This window comes from Chionomys nivalis, chromosome 5 (genome assembly GCF_950005125.1).
Source record: "Chionomys nivalis chromosome 5, mChiNiv1.1, whole genome shotgun sequence".
Lineage (NCBI taxonomy): Eukaryota > Metazoa > Chordata > Mammalia > Rodentia > Cricetidae > Chionomys > Chionomys nivalis.
This window is the reverse complement of record NC_080090.1, coordinates 66,817,655-66,831,834: the sequence shown is the minus strand read 5'-3', so window position 1 is coordinate 66,831,834 and position 14,180 is coordinate 66,817,655. Positions and strand designations below refer to the sequence as shown.

The window sequence follows — 14,180 nt, the reverse complement described above, 5'->3', positions numbered from 1 at the left end:
GGATAACAACCCGAACCGCCATTCCCAAATGCAATCCTGCACTGTTTACAACATAATCTTCAGCCTAGAACTCAAGGAACAGACCACAACAGGAAGCTGAGGCCTGTGCTAGATGCTGCAATTACAGAGGTTGAGGATATCTGGGCTAAAGTCTAGCTGTTCTAACCTCACTCTGATCGCCCTGTGCACAGGACACTGGGTGTAGGAACTTCTGTAGGAAGTTGGGGAGAAGGATGCTATCTTGTGCTTTGAATCCATGGAGTCCCCAAAGACTTGATTTCAGAGCTCTTTCCACCTGTTCACAAGTTGCAGATATTATGGCCTGTTCCTTCCCCCTTTGGCATTCTGGGAAGGACAAAAGGAAGCAGAGAATGGACTTTGTTCCACCTTGATTAGGTGTGGAGGAGAATGTCTGCTTCCCGTGGTTAGGCTCATATCCTTCACTGTTTGTGTCACAGTTTGTTTGTTTGTTTGTGGCTCACAATTGTCCTGGCAGGAAAGTCTTCCCTGCACCCCACCGTCCTTTCTTAACCCAGTCTGTTCTGTGAATCCAGCCTACTCAGGCATTTTCTGTGATTCTTTCTCACCTTAAAACAGTGACATATTAACACACACACACAGACACACACACACATGCACTCAGAGAGAGAGAGAGAGAGTGCAGCTAGGAGAGTTGCTGGAGTTCCCAATTAAGACACAACCTGCACGCATTAGCTGGTTTCCACCCCGGTGGAGGTATTGGGGAGGCAGAGAGGGAATCAACAGTTTATTACAGTGCAGTTAGAGAAGCATGCCACCCAAGGCAGGAACATGAAAGCTGACACTTAACATAGCCAGGCTGCAACAATGCGAAGTAGGGAGATAGGAAAGATTCTAAGGAGGAAGAAATAGTTTCCACTGAGTTGGTATAGGATGTCAATGGGGTGGTCTCAGAAATTTGCAAGGCACGAGAGAGCTCAGGAAACCCAAGAACAGGTGCCATGGACTGCAGTCCACCCTGGGCTGGTTTGAAGTTAGGTGTTCCTTGTAACTGAGTTTGTCTAGCTTTGTTCCAAGCGGAAGCTGACAGCTACAATGGTGGAAGGCGTGTCCATACAATGTGCAGGTGTTCTGATTTTCCCAGGCCAGTCAGCCTTTTAATTCACTGAAGCAAAGTCACTCAGGTAGGCGCCCCATTCTCCTGATAATGTTTCATGGTTTCTAAAGCAGTCACAGGGATAACGATGTTTATATGCGCTGGCCAGTTTTATGCCAACTTGACACAAACTACAGTCACCTGGGATAATTGAGAAAATGCCTCCATAAGACTGGGCTGTATACACACCTGTAAGGCATTTTCTTAATCAGTTGTTGACAGGCGAGGTGTCGGATCCCTGGGCTAGTGGCTCTGGGGTCTAAAGAAAGCAGGCTGAGCAAGTCACAAGGAGCACTCCTCTATGGCCTCTGTATCCGCTCCTGCCTCCAGGTTCCTGCCCTGCTTGAGTTCCTGTCCTGACTTCCTCCAGCGATGAACAGTGCTCTGGAAGTGTGAGCCACATAACCCTTTCCTCCCCAGGCTGCTTTTAGTCATCCTGTTTCATCACAGCGAAAGTCACCCTGATGAGAACGCAGCATAGCGAAGGAATGCGCTTAAGATGCTTTCCGGCGGAGGTCCAACAACGTTGTCCTCTATGCTGGACTAGCTTTCTAGTGATTTGCCTGAGACTGGAGGATTGCTCTAAAACTGTGGTTAAACAGAATGTGATGGAGAACCAGCAAGTGATTTGGCAAACCTTTGAAAGCCAAAGTGCAGAGTTTGAGCTTGCTTCCGTGGGCAGAGTCCAAGAGATTACGTGCTTGGTGGAGTCCATACAATAGAGTGAGCCATGCAGATGGAGATTTGACTGTTCTGGATTGCTTTTAATGTATTCATTGGTCTTCCCTACTGAGTTATAATGCTCTGGAAGAAATCCTACCTAGCATGGCCCGTGTTCCTCTACACATGTTCCAGCACGCAGGAAGTTATCAGAGACATGGTGGTTGGTAGTTTTTACTGGGATACCAAGGGAGAGGTACAGACCTTTAGAAAAAGACTTTCTGAGAACCTTACAGAATCAGGTCTCTAAGCAGAGAGATTGGAGCTTTCATTTTAATATAGAGTCTGAGGTGGCTTGTAGTAAAGGACTATTTCTCTTGATTTTCCCTTTTTTCCCACTAGGAGGCAGCACCACTCCTGTTGCACTCAAGGACAGGGGTTCCTTAAAGAAATACATAATACTTATATATTTCCCCACAGTGTGAACACATATCTTAATCTCCGACCTTAGTTGATTAGGAATATGTTATTTGGGGTCTTTTGGCTTAAAGCTCAAGGCAGAAGGTTCTGGAACACATAGTTCTAACCTCTAATTATCTCCCAAGGAAGGGTTTCATGTACCAATGAAAATGGAAACATCTTCATGGAGGATTGACTTAAAAGCAGCAACTGTTGATTTCAAAGATTATAAAACTCTACAGTAGAGAAGGAGTGTGTGTTTGGGGTGGGGTGGGGGAGGGTTTCATTGACTTTTATGCAACCTTGGGTCCTAGGGAGTTTCTGCCAACCGTTCAGGGTGTGTTAGCTCTCTTGCTGCGGCTTGTTTTTCCTTCATGATTGTTGCTGCACCGTGGTTCTTGTGCTTATGTTAGTAGCTTAAAGACTCAGGACGACAGAAATAAAATGCTCCAGAAAGCTGTCAAAGCATGCCCTAGGCAGGCTTTTTTTTTTTTTTTTTTTTTTTTTTTCCAGATTTTCTACATCTGCTGGCTTAATCTGGTATTTGTCAATCTGCTTATTGTACATTGTCTGGGCACCTCCGGTTGTCCTGGGATGTATTTGTCTGTTCAACAGAACTTCCTAAAGCTTGTACATCAGAGACATGGAGGTTTTGGTGAGTCATACAAGGAAGAGCTAAAGCCAAGGACATGGGCAGTTTCACTCAGAGGTACAGCTCCTGTCCAAACAAAGCCTTGGCCTGGCCTGCTAACAAGGCCCTTTAAAGAAAGGTTTGCCCTGACAGGTAGCTAGTGTCATGTTGTAGATGATACTACATGTGTGGGATGGGGCTGGAGGACTGGGGGTGGGCTGGGGGCCTGGGGGTACTGGAGGGGGACTGGGCAAAGACTTAGGTAGAAATCCAGCTCTTCCTCTGTTGTGTTTCGCTCCCTTTATTGCAGTGTCTGTCCTATTTCAGCCGTCTGGAGCTGAATCCAGGGAGTCTTTGAAGAAGGCCTGTATAATGGAATGGGTCGTCGCTCTACCATCCCGCTTGGCGCTGTTCAGGGGCATTTCAGGACAATAAAACGAGGAACGTAGTTATGTGACTTCTGTTCCCAAGGCATAAACAAGCTTTGCTTACACTATGCAGTGTTTATGAAGTCTACAAAGGTATTCTATATAAGTGATATGCCTCTTAAAACTACCTTGCTGTGACTTGAGTCTGTAATGTCTGCTATAGGCCCAAGGATTTCAACACTTGACCCTCAGTTCTAGGACGCTATGGAACCTTTGGCCAGTGTGGTCTCTCTAGCAGAAGTAAACCCTGGGTGTGATGCTTAAAGATGTATCTACTTCTGGTTCCAACCCGAGCTCATTGCTTCCTGGTGAGCACCTTACCCTTCTGGTAATGTGGACTGAGGCTCTCCCACCACCGTGCCTTCCCATCATGATGGTTTGCTTTCTCTGTCAAGCATTTGGTAACAGCCATGAGGAAAATAACACAGGCTTCAGTTAGCAAAAACACATGCGCCCCTCTGAACTTTTGGAAAAACGATGCCAAAAGACTTGCTCCACACAATGTCACCACAAACCTTCAGTTTATAAGTAACTCAACATGGACGAAGCCAAAGAGAACAAAGGGAAAAGACAAAAAGACAAAAGCACGGTGTGGTTGCCGATACTGAAGATGGCTTCAGAGCCCACAAGGGCCAGGATTATGCTGAAACATGCTTTAACAAGCAGTTCTCAAAAAAGTGAAAAATAGTTCGACTGTTCTGGGGGCAAATGACTGCCCTCTGGTTGGATTAGAATGCCGGCAAAGCCCAGGTGCTTCTTAAGGGCCCACTACCCTGATTAGATAGATGCGGTTCTCGGTTAGTCAATTACGTATTAAGGATTGAGACCGTCAGGATCTGGATTTGGATAAAATGGCACGGTCCCTTGTGACGCAAAGGTCTCAGCATCACTTCCTTTATTCTCTTGTTCAGAATCACCTGAAGAGCTTCTTCGGCACCCAACACTGTTCTGAGAGCGGGGACAGTGTGTAACTACCCTAAGTTACCACGCAGGACAGATGTGAGTCTCTATGGGAAGTGTGGATACTATGTGTGAGACTCAGTCCGGACCCAGGACAAGGCTTACCTTTCCAGAGCTTCTTCTTCTTTAGCGGTGTGCGGTCTCTCAGCTTAGGGAAGCCCAACAACTCACGTGTTCTTTCTGGCTCACACTCCAGCACTTTGAGGAACATGCTGTTCGCGTCTCTTTGGCTCCAATCTCTGTGTTCCTATGCCATTATTTATGATATAAACTTAGAATCTATTTTACAGAACTGAACCCAATTCTGTTTTCAAATTGTGCAAGATGTCTACCCCACCCCTTTTCTTTCCATTAGAAAGCAAGAGGGGTGTGGAGGAACAGTTTGCTAAGGGTCCCTGGGGTGAGACCCAGCCCATAATTTCACCATTTCCTTCTAGCACACAGAGATGGGTGGAGGAGAACAGGAAAGGGGGGACTGGTTCTTTCCTGGATGATGGTTTGGACCCCCCTGCTTCACACCCCCGCACTCCCCTCAAGAGAACCACGCTCCACCCATCAGGGAAGCAGCTCTAGGCATCCCAGGGGCAGGGCCAGCTGCTGATGGAATGAAGGCTCCCCACCAGGAAGGACAGGGCCAGCCACTGCTAGAATGTATGCTCCACACCAGGAAGTGGAATTCGCCAACAACTAGGAAGTGGTGATTAAGGTGATTAGGTGATTACTGAAACTCAGCACTGAGAATGGGCTCTGACCCTTCCCAGCATGGTGCTTCGTGTAGTATCGGCTCTAGATGGCTTGCCTGAATGCTAAGGAAATAGAAGAGAAATAGGGAATGGCCATCAAGTTCTTGCTTCTTCCTCCAGGAACTCTACAAAACTTCCACTCATGTTCCCTCTGTAAAGCAGGAGTCAGGGATTTAATGAAGCTCCTTTGGTGGGGAACATTATGCTAATCACAAAGATCCAGATGTTCTCAGGTAGAACAGAAGAGTATTAAGGGGCTTTTTTTTTTTCTTCTCAAAGCCTCTTCAAATGAGCTGGAGCCCACTTCCTTGCATGGCTAGTCTTGAACTTCCTTGTCATCCTGCCCAAAACAGGGATCAGCCATCTGTGATAAAGGTGTAATGTCTCTGGAGTCCTACAACCATGGGTTCTGTGACAATAAGGAAGTCACCTAGCCATTCTGCCCTTCGGTTTGCCACCCAGAGAATGGAGATGGAGATAGCAATAGTACCCTCTCAAAGGGTCACTATGATGATTAATTTATGTTTATATATATTACACATGAAGCGCCAGGTAACAGTAAGTGCTGGGTAAGTGAGAACTGGCAGTCTGAGCAGCTCCAGGCACAACACACAGCACTCTGAAAAGGTTTCTGGTTGACAGAAATGGGGTTGAATTTAGACCAGAGGTTCTCAACCTGTGCGTCGCAACCCCCTTGGGGTAGCATATCAGATATTTATATTACGATTTATAAGAGAGGCAAAATTACAGTTATGAAGAAGCAATGGAATAACTTCATGGTTGGGGATCCCTAAAACATGAGGAACTATACTAAAGGGTTGCAGTATTAGGAAGATTGAGAACCACTGACTTAGAGAAAGTAGAATAAAGGAGGCAGTTTATAGCTTCCTTCCAAGCCTGTGATCATATTTCAGCCCAGCCATTTTGTGTTGGCCTAGTCACTTATCCAAAGGAAGGCAGTTTAGGCCTCTTTCTGAATGGTCGTGTGCTTAAATGGGCATGCACAAAGTCCATGGTTTGCGGGAGCCCCTGCAATGATTGTCGCAAGGGACTTATTCCTGGCTGAATGTTATTAAAAACTCCATGATTGTTGCTATGTTAATTTCTCCCAGCTTTATTAAGCAATAATTGACAGGAGTTTATACACTTATGGTACACAACGTGAACACATAAATGATTAAGTCAAGTTACCTGCCACATGTACTTTTTACTTTGTTGTGGCAAGAACACTCTAGCTACTCGGCAGTTTGCAAGTGTTCAATACTTCATTTATTATACCCACCATGGTGCACAGCATATCTCCAGGACTTAATCATGCCTTACTGAAACTGTGATTTTGGCCAACATCCCTTTCCTAATACTGTAGCATGAATTCTAACTGGTATTAGTAATAAAAGACCGGAGTTAGATATTAGTGGGTGAAGGCTGAGAGATCAGAGAAGCAGTGCAGCCAGCCACCAGAGAGACCTTTTACCTCCACCAAATCCTCAGACTGAAGGGGCGATCCTGTATCTACTAATCCTCAGACTGCATGCTCAGTCTACATGCTCAGACTGTATCCTCAGACTGTATCCTCAGACTGCATGCTCAAACTGCATGCTCAGATTGCATCTCAGACAGACTGCTTCAGACTGCTGTTTTAGACTGCATCTGAACTCCTGCCTCCTCTTGCTTTATATTCCTCTCTCTGCTCAGCCATACCCCTTCCTGTCTCCACCTCCGTAGTGCTGGGATTAAAGGCATGTGATTCCCAAATCCTGGGATTAAAGGTGTGGCCACCACCGCCTGGCCTCTAGTGGTTTAGCTCTGCACTCTGATCTTCAGGCAAGCTTCATTTGTTAAAACAAACAAAATATCAATACACATTACCTGGTAACTACCATTCTGTTTCCTACCTCCATGAGCTCAGCATACATTTGTGTATGAGTGAGATCCTAAGATTGTCTCCATGCTTGGCTTTTTTCACTTAGCACAATAATATTCATGATAATTCTAATTACAGAATCTTATTATTCTCCCTGTTGAGTAGAACTATATTGTGCCAATTTATCCATTTTCCTTACCTGCTCATCTGTTAGTGGACACTTACATTACAACACTGTAATGAATACAGATCTCTCTCTCTCTCTCTCTCTCTTTCTTTCTCTCTATGTCTTCTGTCTGTCTGTCTTTCTTCCTTCCTTTCTTTTTTTTGGCTTTTCAAAACTGAGTTTCTCTGTAACTTTGGGGCTTGCCTTGGAACTAGCTCTTGTAGACCAGGCTGGCCGTTAACCCATAGAGAGATCTGCCTGCCTCTGCCTCCCCAGTGCTGGGATTACACCACCACCACCCAGCTCAGATATCTCTTTCACATGAAGATTTCACTGGGCTGTTCTCTAGCCTAAGAGAGAGAAAGGTTAAGAGAAAATGGTGCCTAATGGCTACTACAGTGAGTCTTGTAAGACAAGAAGAAATTCCGGAAGCAAATCAGTCTCCTTCAAGAGGGTAGGGAACATACTTCTCAGAAAAAGAATTAAGTAGCTTTATTTAAATATAAATAATGTAAAATAAAATGCTTCACTTATTGAGAGGAGTGCAGTGGTTTTGACAAATGAATATGTTTAAAAACTACTACCAATCAAGATATTACACATTTTATCACACCCAAAGGTTTCTTAATACTTTTTCATTATAGGCAACCCCTCTAGATCTGCTTTCTCTCACTGTAGAGTAACTTTTTTCTATTGAAGAATTTTACATGAATGACGTCATCTACTATGTACTCTTCTAAATGGTATTTCCCACATCCATGTTGTTGCATGTACCCATTGTTTGTGTTCACACTGAATAATATTTTATTGTATGTTTACAAGTTTATAGCTTTTTGAGGGAACTCAATATATCTGTCCTAGATTGAATCCACATTTATCCTCCCATCTCATCCTCTCAAATGCTGGGATTATATGTATGTTCCTCCAAAAGTTTCATTTATCTATTTAGATATAAATTTGAGTTGCCCATAAATGGTGGTTATGATCGATCTGACTGTGTGTTTAAGTCTGTGTGGATGTATGTTTTGATTTCTCTTGGATAAACCTTTAGAAGTGGAACTTCTGGGTGCTTGCTTAAGTGGATACAAATTCTTTTCCAGTAAGGGAATCAAGACTATTTTCTCCAATTATCTGCTTACTTTCTCATTTTCTTATTGATGTTACTTGTAGGGAATGGATTTTTTTTTTTATTTTCACAGTATCTAACTAATTAAAATTTTCATTTACTTCATGATTTTTGAGTCTTAAAAAATGCTGGCTACTCCCAAGTGGTTAGAATTTGAGTAAATGTTTTCTTCTAAAGTTCTTATAATTTTCAACTTTAAATTGTTTGTTTATTTAGTTTTTGAGACAGGGTCTCTTTATGTATCCCTGCCTGTTCTGAAACCTGAAATATAGACCAGGTTGGCCTTGAAATCAGAGATCCTTCTGTCTCAGCCTCCCCAGAGCTGGGATTAAAAATATACACCAACACACCCTGCCAACTTTAATTTCATTGAGGTCTTGGGGATCAAATCTAGGTTCTCATGTACACCAGACAATTGTTTCACCTTTGAACTTCCTAATGAGTTCTGATGCTGTGTGCAAAGCCAAGGACACTGCTAGCATTCTATGACTCTTTCTAGGAATTCACAGTCTTATATCCTCATTTATCTCTATCTCCTGCTGGTTTAATGAAACACTGATTGGCCAGTAGCCATGTAGGAAGTATAGTTGGGGCAACCAGATTAGGAGAAGTCTGGGAAGAGGAAAGGCAGAGATGCAGTTACCATCCAGACATAGAGGAAGCAAGATGAGAATGCCTCACTGAGAAAAAGTACCAAGCCACCCAGCTAAACATAAATAAGAGTTATGGGTTAATTTAAGTTGTAAGAGGTACTTGTTGAGGACTGGCCTTGACAAAAATACTTTTTATCAGGTAGAGGTGTGGGAATTGAAGAAATATAAGTAAAGAGTATGAAGACACATAAAAATAATAAAGCAGAAAACAAAGTATTGGGAGATCATTTTAGTGACTGAAATCCTGAAATTTTGAGATGAATCATGTTTTATTTTTTCACAGCTTTTATACCCAATGTAAACTGGGGAAGAAGGTAACACAAGACTATTAACATGATACAAAAAGATAACTCATACAGTCAATGGCCTTACCACTCTGAGACATCAAATCCTTACCATTCTGTCATCTAGGTGGCTAAGGTGCTTTAGGTCATCTATGCTGAAGACAGCCCTTCCCTAGGTGACCTCACAGTTACTAGAAGGGGGAGAAGTACATATTCTCACCACCTGTCAGGATGGCATTGAACTATTTGAAAAGATCCAGGCAACCACCTTCGGAGTTAGGATGTGCAATTATGCCTGTCAATCTTTGAATTCTCTGACTGGCAGACAAGGTAGAAGTGAGCCTGTAGTTTTTGGCCTCCACAATTTCTCCCCACCCCCCTTTTTAATTTTAATAAAGCCTGTGCTTTTGCAACAGGACAGATAATCGCATCTGTCTCAGGTGAATACATTCCTATTTTCCAGACTTACCTATCTTCGGAACATGCATTCTAATTATGCAAGTCCACATCTTAGGTGCCTGCGGGAGAAAGGATCAAACCCATCATTGACTGCTGACCTTTGTAAACATAGGGTTAAAGGAAAGAAATGCTTTTGGACTCTGTGTCTCTGAGTCAATTTTTTTGTCAAGAGAGTTTACCTGCAATCAGATGTTTGTGAATAGTTATGCTCCTAATGGCTACAGTCTCCTGATTAAAGGAGAGGAGGATCACCAGGATTGGGAATGTCCTCTTCAGTTGGTCTAGAGTGCTTTTTTAGCAATTTTTTACTGTATCAAAATCTAAAATTTTTATCAAATATGTTAAATCCAAGTACTCATAGGAAATGTTAAACTTTTATTTTTAACATTTTTTCCCACTTACTTGTACTCACTTTTAATAATGATATACCTTAAAAAACAGCATACCAATCATTTTAAAGGAAGACATTACTTTTGCATGGTGTCTGGCTGTGTAAATTACTGACTAAAGAACACAGTATTCAGCCATGCCTTATGGTGAACTAAAGGAGTTACAAATACTCACTGGTCAGTACCATAATTCTAAAATGAAAATTAACAATTTGTTATATCACAAGCCTGAACAATAGGTCAAACAGTTTATAATTAATATAAGCCTCCATGTGTTTATTTGGGACTGAATGTCTATGGGATCAGGAGAGAGGGAAACTTCTGTCTACATTGAGGCCCATGGAGTTTAATCACCCAAGGTAGTGACACAAGCATTGCCAGTCCTGGATGTAAACTTCCTGTGTCATGGAGGTCCTTTGAACTTTTGCATCTGATGGATGGTTTCTCTCTCAATACACTGCTCTTTTTCTCTGTAGGAAAAATTATTTTTCTAAAGCCGAACTATATTAACCATGTGAAATTAGTGTTCTTTATCTTTAAGCTGCTGTCAAATTATAAACAGAATGGCCCAGTGTTCTTCTTTTAGAACCAAAGATTTGAGCACTATTTGTATCTCCAGTATGTGGGTCACTTTAGTAAAGAACAAAAGCAACTGATTGATCAGTGTGTGGAGCAAGATGCAGAGGGTGACATCTTTGGAAATTGTCAGCTTCAGAATGAATGCCAGAGACTGGCTTCCATGGGTTGTGAGAACAGATGCGTGTGCACACGCATGTGTGGATGCACACACACACACACACACACACAGGCATACACAGATATGGAAACTAGTGACATACATACAGGCACTGGCAGCCGTGCTGTTGTGAAGACAATGCTCCTGCAGATCATGTCTGTGTTATCTTAGGAGCTGCAGGAGATGCAGAGTCAGGCCCCTAAGTGGTGAAGCAGGATCTTTCAGGTAGCCCTCTGGCTCTCTCACTAACCAGCTTGATTTCCAGTTTTAGTGACAAAGTAGTATGTTGGGCGCCAAGCTTCTAGTGTCCAAACTGTGCCACCTACACTTACTGACTTGGTAATTTTGTACTGGCTGCTCAACCTCTCTGTGCTTAGTTTTCTCTGTATAAAATAGGACACTAGTTTTCATAGTTTTAATCTAGAAAAGAATGTGGAAAAGACTTTGAAAAAGAGTACTGTCTTCTTAAAAATGTGCTTCCTGTATCTTGGCTCACAAATGGTGTCATTTAGTGCTGCTGTCCCCTCAGATTGTATAAGGTTTTCTGGCTTTCCTGTCACATCTGATTGCTGTAGATTAAGTGGAGAGAGTGAGTCATAGCTGGCAGGTCTAGGAGGTGTATTAGTCAGGGTTCTCTAGAGGAACAGAATTGACAGAACAAATCTATATTTATTAAAAGGAGATTTATTAGAGTAGCTTACAGGCTTGGTCGTGGTCCTGCTAGTCCAACAATGGCTGTCTCCCAACAGAAAGGCCAAGAATTCAATAGCTATTCAGTCCATGAAGCTGAATGTCTAAGCTGGTCTTTAGTATCTGCTGGAATCTTGAAGAGGAAGACTCTAATGCCAGCAAAGGAATTCCTCAACATCAGGATAGAGGAACTGGTCAAGGAGAGTGAAGGTAAGCAGGCAAAAATGAAACACTTCCTTCTTCTACATCCTTTTATGTGGGCTGCCACCAGAAGGTATAGCCCAGATTTAGGGTGAGTCTTCTACCTCAAATGATCCAGTCAAAACAATCCCTCATAGACGTTCCCAGACGCCTGGGTTTTAGTTGACTCCAAATGTGGTCAAGTTGGCACACAAGATTAAACACCCCAGGAGAAAAGACATTCTCTCTAGTTCCTCTGTTTTGAACACATGACTGTTCCACTCATGTGCAGTTCAGATGAATCCTAAGGCCACGTTGGCCTGCGATGTCCCTAAGTTCATTCTGTGGCTCAGAGTCATCAGAGGCACACCCAGGCAGGGACCCCACAGCGGCACGAGTGGATTTGCTGTGTGACTCTGGAAAAGGAGAGGTGACAAAAGGAGCAGAATGGGAAAATGTTCCAAAAGCAAATACAGAAGAGTCCCAACTAAGGAGGTTTCAGCCTAGGATTCTTGGCTTTAAAACAATGTGTAAGTCTCCTAGTTAGAGTTACTATTGCTGTAATGAAACTGCTAAACAAAAGGCAGCTTTGGGAGGAAAAGGTTTATTTGACCTACACTCCCACATCATTGTTCGTGGCTGAAGGAAGTCAGGACAGGAGCTCAAACAGGGCAGTAACCTGGAGGCAGGATCTAGTGCAGAGGCCATTAAGTGTTACTGACTTGATCCTTATGACTTGCTCAAACTGCTTTCTTACAGAACCCAGGACCACCAGCCCAGGGATGGCCCTACCTACCGTGGGCTGGGTCCTCCTCTACCAATCACTACTCAAGAAAAATGACCTACAGGTGTGTCTACAGCCTGATCTTATGGAGGCACTGTCTCAATAGAGAGTCCCTCATCTCAGATGACTATAGCTTGGGTCAAGTTGACTTAAAACTAGCTAACATAGTAGATAAGACATTCAATAGAAAGTGTACTCTGGGGTCCGTGAGATGACTCAGTAGGCAAAAGCACCTGCTGCCACATCAATCAAGCCAGCTTGGATCCTGGGACCCACATGGAGGGAAGAGAATTGACTCCTACAGGTTATCTGTCCTCCAACCTCCACACGTGCGTCCTGGTGTGTGTGCGTGTGATACACACATGCACGCACACCCACAACATATTTGAGAAAGAAATGCTAGCAGTATGCAGTATGATATTTCCTTGCAATGCTGGGAAGCCACAAGCTCAGCTCCCAGCGGCCGGGTGACGACTGGGAGAAACTGCCCTTTTCTCTATAGCAGACGGTGTTGACGAGTAAGGATGCTGGGATCAAGCATTGGGTGATTGGATAGGTTTTCATACACTGCCCTTTCTACAAGATTACCAACTCTCCAAGTAAAGACTATGGCTTTGTGGGTCACAGAAGTTTCCAGGCTGTTTGTGTGTCAGAGGCCTGTGTTGTCTTCTTTATCTCAATATCCCTAGTATCTGGCCTTGTTTGTTGCAGTGAATTAAATTGCACCCGTTAAGATCTGTGCTGGAAGAAAGCTTCCTGCTGCTAATAAGGCTAAACATTTTCAATAGGCCTTGTGGATTCAGTTCTTGTTTGGTGAATTATTTTACACTCAGTCCTACTTTTTAAAGCTGAAATCCCACTTTTTGTTAGGCATCAGGAGATGAGAATTTAGTTTGCTGTACTCTGCGGACATTGACTTTTGCCTGATTTGCTGCTTGCCCTTAAACCTCGGTGTCAGAAGAATGTGCTGAGCTCTTCAGTAAACATCTTTAAAGGATGAAAGGAAGACCGGAGGGATGAAGAATCCTGCTGGAAATGTTTAGTGGACTTGTCAAGCGTACCTTCCTCTATTGCTTTGGTCTCTTGTGGACGTCACTTGCAATTATCTGTGTATCTGCCATTCCACAGGCTGGAAGGGAGGCCAGTCCTTACTCTGTGATCACCGAGGTCGTCCTTTATCATGATTTATTCTACAGGCTCAAACCTTGGTTATCTCCTCAAGAGACAGGATGCAAACCTCTGTGTATCTGGGACTGATCCTTTCATGCCTATTAGTTCATGTCATTGTCAATGGCACTTCCATTTCTTCTCAAAAGTGCTCTGGGTGTGACAATAAATGATAAGACACCCCAATTACTCCTCTTCTTACCAGCCTTGATCAATCCAATCCATGGGAACTTCATGGAGGAGTTAAGTTGTATAGGCGGAAAGTACTTATTAGCGGTCACTTATTTTAAAGTCAATAAAATTTGTAATTTAAACAAAGCAATGTATTTCATGAATTTTAAAGATCAGTAGGACTATATCCAAGGCATACAGCAGAATAAATACCAGTTCCTGTCAGTTCTCTGCTCCCAGCTCCCGTCTTGTTCTTAGCAATTTCTTCTGAAATTCCATCACCTGACTTCAAAACAATGTATCATTTCATTTTGGCATTTTATCTCTTTCAATGATTTCCATTATAAAGTGGTAGAATCATAAACTTCAAAATTTGTACATATTAGCAGAAGGCTGTGTTTGGAGTCAAGGTCACAAGGTCATGGGGGTGAGACCACCATCCTATAAAACCAATTTCTTTGTAGGAGGAGGAAAAGGAGACACCCCAGATTGGGT

The 14,180-nt window shown here is 43.1% G+C and overlaps 1 non-coding gene across 1 annotated transcript; it reads right to left on the bottom strand.

Moving 5' to 3' along the window:
* Positions 1–9,968: 9,968 nt before the first annotated feature.
* LOC130875241 (small nucleolar RNA SNORA15) lies at positions 9,969–10,098 on the bottom strand. Its single transcript, XR_009057179.1, has one exon. It is a non-coding gene; the product is annotated as a small nucleolar RNA SNORA15 (small nucleolar RNA).
* Positions 10,099–14,180: the final 4,082 nt, after the last annotated feature.